The sequence below is a fragment of the Podarcis cretensis genome, assembly GCF_951804945.1.
Source record: "Podarcis cretensis genome assembly, chromosome: 3".
NCBI classification, from domain to species: Eukaryota; Metazoa; Chordata; class Lepidosauria; order Squamata; family Lacertidae; genus Podarcis; species Podarcis cretensis.
The window spans coordinates 105,061,883-105,074,509 of NC_137172.1; positions in this window are offsets into that span (position 1 = coordinate 105,061,883).

Below are 12,627 nucleotides of genomic sequence, written 5' to 3' on the forward strand. Positions count from 1 at the left end.
AAAAATAAGTTTCCATGATTATTTAAAACATGGGGTGGAAAAGCAAACCATCCTACAGATATAAAGGACCAGGTCTTGTGCATCCTTAAGTCTCCCTCTCTTTCAAATTTCCAGAGTAAAGTGGAGTTAAACTAGAATCTTTCTCATCTGATAAAGAAGGAAATAATCCCAGATGTTAAAATAGGTTGTCAGAAACATTGGCAAGTGTAGATAGAATTTGATTTATGGACCTTTAACTTTTTAAATTAAAATCTTATATCCTTAGGTAATACAGTAGTGATTGTGTGCATTGAATTCTTCTGCTGCATTCCAAATTATCTATATCACATTAATTTACCATAGATCTGTTTCAGTTGTTTGAGTAAAATGGACAAGATAAATTGAATTAGCTTGAAGTTTGAGATTGGAAAGGGGGGGGGGAGGAAATCTCATGAAAAACTGTCAGAGGCTAAGGGAATCAACTTTTACAATTGCAGCTTGAGGAAAAAAAATCAAGGCAGCATTCAAAGAATGCCTCCATTTAAATATTCTGCTGGCAAACAGCTTGATCCATGGTGCAGGCAAGACGCACTTGTAAATGAAAGGGTTTTAGTCCCACTGAAGTCAGGGAAACTGAGCTACCTACAATCCAAATACCTTCACTTGTCTGTTTTTCATGTTAATACATACAATGGGATACCTGTAACCGTGTAAAGAACTTAGGAACCTTCTGGAATGCCACATTTTTACTCAGTTAGCCAGCCAGCATGGTGGAATGGTTAGAGGGTGAGTAGGATGCAGGAGGTCTAACAATGTGACAGATCAAGAGAGAACAAAAAGGTCTTTTCTTGGAACTGAAAAAATATCAACAGGATGCAACATCCATCTTCCCCAAGAAGATGTACTGAGAGAAGGGCCTCAAGAGATTACCATAGCACTGGGGCAGGTAAATCCATGAACTGGATGCCATATTCCATCATGTCCTTAGGAGCCTCTCCTCTGTTCAGTGGGAAGAAACTGAGAGGGGACAGGGCAGTGATGTTGTGCAGGTAAAGGTAAAGGTAAAGGACCCCTGGATGGTTAAGTCTAGTGAAAGGCGACTATGGGGTTGCGGCACTCATCTCGCTTTCAGGCCGAGGGAGCCGGCATTTGTCCACAGACAGCTTTCCGGGTCATGTGGCCAGCAGGACCAAACCGCTTCTGGTGCAACGGAACACTGTGACGCAGTGGCGTAGCGTGGGTTGTCAGCACCCGGGGCAAGGCAAATAATTTGCGCCCCCTAACCCTGGATTTGCACCTCCTAACCCTATCCCTAACCCTAACCCCCAGATGTTGCGCCCGGTGCAGCCGGCACCCCCTGCACCCCCCACGCTACGCCACTGCTGTGACAGAAACCAGAGCGCACGGAAACACCGTTTACCTTCCTTCTGCAGTGGTAACTATTTATCTACTTGCACTGGCGTTCTTTCGAACTGTTAGGTAGGCAGGAGCTGGGACAGAGCAATGGGAGCTCACCCCGTTGCGCAGATTTGAACCACCAACCTTCTGATCAGCAATCCCAAGAGGCTCAGTGGTTTAGACCACAGCACAACTCCTTCAATATCTACTGTGTAAGTGAGGAAATGCACATTTGACCTCTGTTCCTTGCAAATGTGCAAGAATTAATCAATGTATTTTTTGCAGTTGCATGCCTGCCATTTGACAGGCTGCAATTGCCTTTTGAAGTTTGAAGTTTTAAACTAGTGTGCTGGCAGATCTAGTGCACCAGATGGGGGAGGAGGCATTCCTTCAAATACATTATCTGGGCCCCCAAACACGTAAGGCTTTCAAGGCAAGCACTATCACTTGGCACTGTCTTGAGAAACAATTGGGGACCAGCACAGTTAATTAAACATGGACAAGATGTATTCCCAGTGCTTAGTCCAAGTTAACACCCTAACAGTGGTATTCTGCATTCACTGACATTTTCATGGAGTCTTCAAAATATGACACATTGCATGACCAGGCTGCCGCAGCCCCCAATGACCACCAGAAATGAATAATGGCGACATATCGTTGGCAGAGGGATAGGTGGGGGCTGGAGAGTGGAACCCACATGGTGGAAGCCCATTTGTTGTTGTTGTTTAGTCGTTTAGTCATGTCCGACTCTTCGTGACCCCATGGACCAGAGCACGCCAGGCACTCCTGTCTTCCACTGCCTCCCGCAGTTGGGTCAAACTCATGTTGGTAGCTTCAAGAACACTGTCCAACCATATCATCCTCTGTTGTCCCCTTCTCCTTGTGCCCTCCATCTTTCCCAACATCAGGGTCTTTTCCAGGGAGTCTTCTCTTCTCATGAGATGGCCAAAGTATTGGCGCCTCAGTTTCAGGATCTGTCCTTCCAGTGAGCACTTAGGGCTGATTTCCCTAAAAATGGATAGGTTTGATCTTCTTGCAGTCCATGGGACTCTCAAGAGTCTCCTCCAGCACCATAATTCAGAAGCATCAATTCTTCAGCGATCAGCCTTCTTTATGGTCCAGCTCTCACTTCCATACATCACTACTGGGAAAACCATAGCTTTATCTATACGGACCTTTGTTGGCAAGGTGATGTCTCTGCTTTTTAAGATGCTGTCTAGGTTTGTCATTGGAAGCCCATAGTATATATAGATATATCTTTGATATAGTATATAGATATATCTTTGAATTACATTGGAACATTCAACTACAAAAAGTTGGTGGAACTGCTTGTTTCCACTTCAGATATTGGTCCAGAAGGTGAATATCAGGTCAGCTCATACTGGAATTCACAAAGACCAAATTCCTCAAGCATTCCTATCTCTCTCCTTTCTCTGTAGCCCCCGGTGACAAGTGATACAGAAAGGAGTGCGATTCACTGCATAGAAACATGCCACCATCATTGCTGACTTCCCATCCCTTTCTTTCATCCCTTCGGCCTTCCCCAGATGTTGTTGAACCACAACTCCCATCTCCACTGACAAGTTGTGATGCAGGGCTGGTGCTGATGGGAGTTGGAGGGCCACGCTTTGCACTAGAGACTGCACTATGTCAGCATGCAGTTTGGCTATTTGTGCTATCTTCCTCTCAAGTGAATTCATCCGCATGAGGGAATTGAGAGAATTCTCTCCCCTAGCCCGCTGCACTAGTAGGAGGGGAAAGGGCCAGGGACAGGACTCAGTTTGAAAGAGTGATTCAGCTGCGCCTGTTTAGAATTCTAAAAATGTAACCTATTTTCCCCCTCATCTAAATCTCAAAGATGCTGAAAACATCTTGAGAAATGTTTGTGCTGTTTTTACTTTGGGTTCAGATATTATGCATTGCTTGGATTTGTGTGCCGACAGATAATGAAGCAACATCACACAATATTTCATAACAATAACACTGGGGGTAATGAAAGAAAAGTCATTTATCTTTCTGTTTCCACTCTCTGCCTGTGAGTGAATCTGAAAATCACTACCAGCCGGATTTGAATAAATATTTTGGTGCAAAACATTCATTTGAATATAAAGGACCAGAGAGTTCTGTTACCTACTTAGATGAGCCTTGGATGGGAGGAAACAAAGAGATGAAGAACAGATATTTATCAACAAAATAAATGGCTTCTTTTTGAACGTTCCTGTAAATATTGGAAGTATCTGGAGGTTATTGGTAATCTCTTGTGCCAGAAATACCTTGTAAGCCTATTTCTCAAAAGTGGTATCTGCTATTTCTTAGCCTTCCCCTGCTCGCTTTTAAATTCTCTGCAGCCTGGAGGAACCCGTTAGAAATTTCATTAAGCTTCAATATTTGCCTCTGCAGGTAGAGCTAATTACATTTAAAAGAATTATTAGAAAAGTGTATTTTCCTTTGGTTCTTCATAATGTTGATGTTGGAATTAGCAGTAATTGATTCAAATCTGTGGCTCAGTTATATCAGAACTGCGTAGGTCTACTTGGAACATTTAAGAAAAATAGACCGTTTTGTCCTTCCAGGGGAAGATCAAGAGATATAGATAAAGGGCAAGATCTTGGAGAGCTGGTCTGTGTGCTCAGCAGGCTTTTCTATGATTGGCTGTGGGAAGGAGACTTCCCAGGATGCTCATGAATCTTGGACTGAGCACAAAGGGGAAGAGATGAAGGGAGCGTGGGGAGAGGAAAAGCAAAAACTGATTTTGATTCTCATGGTCATTTTGAACTCAAATTAATGCTCACATTGACCCTGCAAAAATCATCCGCACATGGGTGTTTTTCAACCATGTTTCAGTTTAAAAATATCAGTGCAGAGCCACATTTTGCCTGTTACCCTTGCATATCCTCATACCCATGCCCACGTCTGTGTTCTCCCTAAGGGTGCAAAGCAATGTTTGAGGAATATTTTACCCTGGAGAAGATACGATCGCGAAGTGATGTGCCAACCATCTTCCGGTATATGAAGGGACTGCCACATTGATGATGGGACAAATTTGTTTTGGTTGCTCTGGGGGGGCAGGACCCAAACCAAGATGTTCAAATGTCTTGAAAGGGGATGTTGACTAAATATGAGAAGAAGAAGATACTTACAGATGGTAGACACTGCTTGATAGTGGAACAGATGGTCTTTGAAGGTGGCACATTTTTATCTGAGGTTTTTAAACAGAGGTTGGTTGGCCTCCTGTGAGGAATGTCGTAACTGTGGATTTCGTGCATCAGCAGAGAGTTGGACTAGATGGCATTCAACATTCCTTTCAGCTCTAAGGGAGATATTCAGTGTTCTGCAGATTGTTCCACCAGGACAAACATTTCAGCTTGCCAGAAGAAACAGTCTCCACCCTCCAAACACTTGGTGTTCCAGAGATTCTCCCAACATACCTGAGCCAATTCTGGGGATCAAGTTGGTATGAGTGGGGGCGGGGAGAGGGGAAAGGCCCATTGCACAAATGGAAGTCTTTGTACAGGGCTTCTGCTGACTAGACTAAGTTGAATCTCATCCTATGATTCTGAAATTTAGCTGCATGAATCCCCAAGCAAAGCATGTTTAGTTAACGAATTAGATTTATCAATAAAGTTATTTTCATTGATTAAAAAGGTGCCCTGATAGATAGCGCGCACACACACACACACACACATACACACACACACACACACACACACACACACATATATATCATATACAGTGGTACCTCGGGTTACATATGCTTCAGGTTACATACGCTTCAGGTTACAGACTCCGCTAACCAGGTTAAGTGCTTCAGGTTAAGAACTCTGCTTCAGGATGAGAACAGAAATCGTGCTCCAGTCGTGCGACAGCAGCAGTAGGACCCATTAGCTAAAGTGGTCTTCATGTTAAGAACAGTTTCAGGTTAAGAACGGACATCCGGAACGAATTACCGTATTTTTCGCTTCATAAGGTGCACCTGCTTTTTTTTTGGGGGGGGGGGGGATTAAGAACAGACTTCCAGAACAAATTAAGTACTTAACCTGAGGTACCACTGTAGCAGCAACAGCTTGGTTGACTCCTCCCACCCCACCTCTGGTTGGTTGGCAGCAGCCCTACCCATGCTCCTCCTGGATATATACTCAAGGCATGAAATCAGATGTGAGCAAATCCATCTTGGGATGAACCTGGGCTCAATCATTCAGATTTCAAGGATGAAGAGTGTACCAGATCATCTGTGCACAGTGCATAGCACAATGTGGTTCTACAAATGTCTCTCCTTGGGGCTGTCCAATTGGTACTACAGAGATGCACACTGCATACTGAATCACAATGAAGTTGGCCATAATGATACAGGGCAATTGTTCACTTTGCAGCAGTTTCTTCCTACAAGCTAGCACTCCATTATCCCTTGCCGTGGCTCTGGACAGATCTCTTTATACATAGCCTTAAATATTAATACTGGTACTCATACCAATTCTCTATCCTCCTTCGGCAGCCTGTTTCATTCTCCTATCTTTCCTCAGGATAATAAAGACATTTCTCATGTTTAAACTAAACTCAGTTGCACTCTCAGACCACTGTGCAACAGTTTTCATTTTCTTGATTAGTTATAATAATAGATTCCTCTGCTTTTCTTTTCTTTTCTTTCATCCCTTCATGTACTTACAGGCAGGTATTGTATATTCCTTTTTCATTTTTTAAAAATGTAATATTACCCCCTCCCCATATTTGGAGAATATTGGATCATTGCTGTGTCTCTTCCCTGACCTTTCAATTGCTTCGGTTTTTAATACACCATGAGCCCAAGGGATCCTTTCTCTCAAAATGTATGTCTGGTGTTCTTCAAACATCGAAGAAGACTCAAAGGCAATAACGCCCTTCAAATATGTGCCAAATGTCACTAGGGTTTGTGCTTCTAATCCCATGGACCCCAATGGCTGTGGAGGAATGATTCTAGAAAATACATGTTACTTGGCTGGTAAGTAGCAGGGCTGCAGACAGATTCTCCACTTACATATTAAAATGCACATCTAGGTTATATGGTATCATATCTCAGCATATGATCATACCACACTTCTAATCTCAGAATTATAGGTACATTTGGGTCTAAATGCAACACTTAACCCACAGCTGAAACTGTATTCATTTGAGAAAGTCTAAGGATGCTTGTCACAGACAGTACAGGGATGTAGCATGTGGGGTGTCAGTGGGGTTGTATCCCTGGGTGCACAATTTTTGAGTGGGCGTGAACCAGCCTCCCCCCCCCCCCGGTGCCTCCTTCCCACTGGTAGTAGAATCCAGATATCTCCCATTTTCCCCATTCACCACCACAATTGCAACACTGACAACAGCTACATCTAAATTCTACCTCACTGCATCCACAGTTAGGGAGTGAACATCAAAAATACACCAGCAACAATGTGCTGTGAGCACTGGCCTCTGCATGGATTACTTCTGTCACTCATTCCTTGAGGACCTATGGAGCCATCCTCTTCTGGCAGCCTGTTCAAACAGCAGCCATTCTGCTCAAATGAGACTCTTTATTAGCACAGTGCCAGAACTAGATCTAATGAGTCCTTTTCAAAAGGTGGTGCACAAGCTCCAGGGCTGCAAATCTTCTTCTTCTCCCTCCATGACAGCTAAGCAAGCTGTCTCTTGTGCAACATTGTCAGCTCTCAAAGTTGGATCTCATCCTCAAAATTTGGGTGTACTGTGGAGAGGGTGATGACAGTGATCCGCCTTTGAGATGCGAAACCTTCACTTCCTGACATGTTTCTGAACTGGTTGAATCCATGTTCTTCAGCTTTGGATCCCATGAAACTTTTTGTATGACTGTTGCCTGACTGAAGGTCATGGCATGCCCAGGGAAGAACTCAAGACTAACCATAGCAGTGAAAAGAAGCGAGTTGTTTAGCTGCGCAGAAATGGCCTCAAAAATGTCTCCAGAGAAACTGGACAAAGATACTAGGGAAACTCTTGCATGACATTTATTGGTGGAGGAGAGAAAAATCTCCAACAGCTTCTTGTGGGTGGGAATCACCATTAGCAGTGGCAGAAGAACAGCTTCTCCTTGCCCCCTTTTGGGTGCTGCTGCTGCTGCATGGGACAGTAAAAGCAACTGTGTTGACAACCTGGGTACCATTTTGCATCTGCCACTATGCCCCAAGCCTAGCATAATTTTGGGGGAGAAAATTGTAGGAAGAAAATGTTGGCTGCACACCCACCCTCCGCCAAACAAAATTAAAAAGATGGTTGAGAATACTTGGAGAAAATTTCAAGAAAATGGCCATTTTCTACTGGTGCATGTGTCTGGATTTTTAAAAGAAATTTTCTTAAAAATTAAATAAAATCTAAGCAATTTGTGTAGAGATTTGCTTTTTTTTTAGGGTTTCTATTTCTTTATAATAATCTTACTTCAAATTTCTTAGCAGCTCCAGAATTCTTAAAAGGAGGTTTTCTCCTTGCTCCTCCAAGATCCTAATCCAGGAACTCTGGAGCTTGATTATGTTGTTGCATGTTGAGACCCCACAACCACCCCCTCGTTGAAGAATAAGAACACACCAGGACACAGATATTGGGTTAATGTTATTGGGCAAAATTTTGGCCACAACTTTATTGATTACAGAATGTGAGTGGTATTGGCTTAGGCATTGAATGGACCCAACTATATCTGACTCCTGCCCGTTGCGCAGAGAGTCTGGTAAGGGTAAACCACCAGAAGGGGGAGCCCCGTCGATGCAGACCAAATCGAGCTCCCCCAGGGGTTCCCAATGGGGTTGTGTCATGTCCCTAGCCCTGCCCCAGGCTTCGGTCAAGATCCACACTCCCGGATTCCTTTAATGGAATACCCTTAATCTTGGAGGGGCAGGAGATGGCCACACCTCCCCTCCCCCATCATAAGGTCAAACAATGTCTAACCGCCACAAGAGCCTAAAGGCTCACCGCCAAATACCCTCACACCTGTAACCAATGCCTCACGCCCCCAAGGTGAAGTGGAACTGACTTGTAAAATTACTGATGGTTCCATTGGTTTATTTCAGTGTGACTAGAAAAGAGCCGGAGTGAGGAGTTGTTGTGTGGTTTCCTGAGTTTCAGAGAGTTCCCTGGCTGACATGTCAATGGAGCCAAGGCAAGTGTGTTAACCTCCATCAACTTATTATGTAGCCTTTCAAACAAAATCTCCTGTTCCTTTATCAGTGAGCAACATATATCATTTTGCATCAACAGACTGCATATATATATATGAGAATGATTCACTGGTTAGTAGTGCAGAACTTTAATTACTGAAAGATCACCCCCTTTGCTTTCATTAACATAGACTCTTTTTTCCTTTCTGTTTGCTTGGCAAAGTAATTAACTGTCATTGTGCTGCAGCAAGATCTTACCTTCACCAAGTTTTACTTGGCTATTTTAGATAAAATTGGTGGCTTGACCTTTTCTCCTTCCTCATCTGCCTACATCTCTAATTTGTTTTTTTTTAATTCAGTGAACTCTCGCAAAAGCAAAAAATAAAATAAAATAAAAAATAACCAGAGGAAACAAGCCTGCTTAATTTAAATGGCTTTGTAAATTACTAACTATGGAAAGCCCTGCTCTATACACAGGGCAATGCGTTAAATTGGTGCGTCATTTGAAAGGGCATTGATGCAGAACCTGCTTTCTTGGCACGTATAAGGAAGATATAGCAGCACAAACCTTGTACACAAAACAATGGGAATGCATGGGGCTCATGTACAGGTGGAAGCAGAACTGCACCTGTTGGCCCTGCTCTTGACCTGCACATAGAATCATAGAATCATAGAATCATAGAGTTGGAAGAGACCACAAGGGCCATCGAGTCCAACCCCCTGCCAAGCAGGAAACACCATCAGAGCACTCCTAACATATGGTTGTCAAGCCTCTGCTTAAAGACCTCCAAAGAAGGAGACTCCACCACACTCCTTGGCAGCAAATTCCACTGTCAAACAGCTCTTACTGTCAGGAAGTTCTTCCTAATGTTTAAGTGGAATCTTCTTTCTTGTAGTTTGGGAATAGTCAGGGAATGATCCTGAGTTCTCCCTCCTTGCACATTCAGTAGAGGGCAGCCAAAAAAGAGGAAACCCACCATCGAAAAAAGAGGAGAAGGGAGTACACAGATTTGCATAACATTTCCATTTACAAGTAAAGTATTTTGAAATCTCAACTATAATTTTAATAGGAACATACAGTAATATGTCTCAACTTATTGAGAAAAGACTGACCAGGTAAGCTGTCTGCTTGCTCAACCTACTGCCCAAGGCTCTTCTTCTTCCTTTTTATGGCTCTGGAGCCAAGTGATGCTTCACAGGTGAGATTGACCTTTTGCTGTGTAGGCAGGGCGGTCCCTCCCCATACCTAGCCGATCCCCTGTCAACACCTCCCCAGGCGGGATTGGGCAATCGGCTGAGGTAGGTGGAGACCTCCAGGTATTCAGCCTGGGGAGGGCGAAGCCAGCCCATACTACCGGGAGCCACATTGGGATCCGGGGGGGGGGGTGTGTGCAACCACGCAAAAGGTGTCCCCCTTTTGATGTGGGGAGCAGTCATTATGGCTCTTTATTTTAGACCACGTAGCACTTCTAAGATGGAACACCTTCAAACAGAGAATCTACATATCCTCCCACATTTCTCTGATGAAAATAGGGACAACATATTCAATAATAATAATAGTAATAATAATAATAATAATAATACCCTGTCCATCTGGCTAGGTTGCCCCAGCCACTCTGGCCAACTTCCAACATATATAAAAACATAATAAAACTTCCCAATACAGGGCTGCCTTCAGAGGCCTTCTAAAGCTTGTGTAATTGCTTATCTCCTTGGCTCAGGGGTCACATAAGTCCATACCCTTCATTTCTCCAGTGAAAATAGGGATGTTCTAAGGAAAAGCAAGACATTCAAATTAGAAACTGGGATGGCTTCTGTAAATCTGGGACTGTCCCTGGAAAACACTCAGAGGGTCTGCATCTATGTACAATGGATGAAGAGGGTTGCGCTCTCACTCACTCACTCACACACACACACAGCTTTTCCAAAAAATATATTCTTGAGTTCCCCTTCTACAATGACACTTCTGTTGTTGTTTAGCAAATTTTTCAAAAAAAATATAACAAAGTGGCATTGTATTTACACCATATGGCGATTGAAAAATGGATTCCATAGTGTTCTATCTGTTTGGATGAGTCTGGAGTTTCTGTGTTTATAATTTATTTTGGCATCCTCTTTGACTTCCCCATATTGAAATAGATGCCTCTTAGCGAGACAGCCTTTATATGTGTGGGGTGGTGTTTAGTTTCCCGGGGGGGGGGGGGGGATTCTGGCAAACAGCAGGATACGATCCATCTCCTGCTGCTTAATGAAAAGAACACTCCCAAACTTCTGTCCTCCTGGCTGCTTCCACTGTAATATTATTCATCCACATCCCGTGCTAAGGAGATATGTTTACATTCACTTTTTCTTTTTTTAAAAAGAAAAACCCAACACCTTATGTTTCTCTGTTCTAATACAAGGCTATTTGAATGACAATCCATCCATTTGCATATATCCCTCAGTTCTAGGGCTGTGTATACACTATACATTGAAAACGCATGACTTCCCCCCCAAAAAATCATGGGATCTGTAGCACTCTGGGGGGTAAACTACAGTTTCCAGGATTCTTGGGAATGAGAAAATGAAGCTTAAATGGGTCTTAAATGTATGCAGCCTAGGTCTTGGGTTGAGGTAGATGTGGAGCTTTGCAGATTTTTGGCAACAGCAGCAGCAGCAGCAGCAGCAACAACAACAACAAATTTATTTATATATCGCCCATCTGACTGGGTTGCTCCAGACACTCTGGGCAGCTCCCAACAAAAAATAGTAAAAACGCAATACAACACCACACACTAAAAGCTTCCTTGAACAGGGCTGCCTTCAAATGTACTTTTAAAATCGCATAGCTGTTTCTCTGTTTGACATCTGTTGAGAGGGCGTTCCACAAGGTGGCCACTACTACCGAGAAAGCCTCTCCTCTTAACAGAGGCGAGGAGTTGTGAGCGGGAGCCGGTTCCTGCGTCGGCAGGGGGGGCGTATTTGGCCCCCTGCATCAGCTTACCTGGCTGACGTGCTGCACTCATAGGCCAGCCAATAGGGCTGGCTTGTGGGTGGGGTTTAGCCACATTCAAGTGGCTACGTCAGCTCCATTTTCTCATTCTGCACCCCTTAATCGTCGGGTCATCTGCCTGCCCTCCCTTTAGGTCATATCTATGCTTCTGACCTTGCTATGGACTCTTGTTGGTTGCCCAGGGGGCCTGGTAGGAATTTTTAACCATTTGGCAAATTGGCACCAGCCTCTTGGTTTTTCACCTACCTCATAGCAAATTGTCACAACTTTTTGGGTATTGGCGGTTAGCCATTGGAATATGTGTTGTGTGTTGGAAGGCAGGTTGTGACCATCACCTACCCCTTCCCTTGTCGGGTATTCTGTTAAAGGAATCCGGCGGTCATGATCCTGTCCGATGCCCTGCTGGTGGCTAGGGTCATGGCACGACCCCCGGTGACATCAGGGGAAGCTTCAGTTGTATTTGCATCAACAAGCTCCTCCCACTGGTTGCTAACCTTTGGATGACTCCCCGCTGAGCGGGGTGGAGTCATGTACAGTTGTACCTCAGGTTACGTACTTAATTCGTTCCGGAGGTCCGTTCTTAACCTGAAACTGTTCTTAACCTGAAGCACCACTTTAGCTAATGGGGCCTCCTGCTGCCGCCGCGCCGCCGGAGCACAATTTCTGTTTTCATCTTGAAGCAAAGTTGTTAACCTGATGTAATATTTCTGGGTTAGCAGAGTTTTTAACCTGAAGCATATGTAACCTGAAGCATATGTAACCCGAGGTACCACTGTATAGATTGTTTGATCCAATACCTAAAGCCAATACCACTTACGTGCTGTAACCAATAAAGTTGTGGCCTTCTTTAGCCCATTAACCTTAAATACATGTGTCCTTGTGTCTTATTTATCTCTAAGCAGGTGGCGGGTCCTTTACGCACAAGGCCCTCTGCCTGGTTCTCTGTAACGTCACCTCTTGCAATGAGGGAACCACCGGTAAGTCCTCGGAGCTAGATATCAGTGTCCAGGCTGGTGATTTGGTGGCACCAGAAATAACCAGAATTTAAGACAAAATCTGCACCTCAAGGGCATTGAAAAGACAGAAAAAGCTAAGGAGGCATGTTGTGGGTGTGGGTGTAGAAGCTTTTCTGGT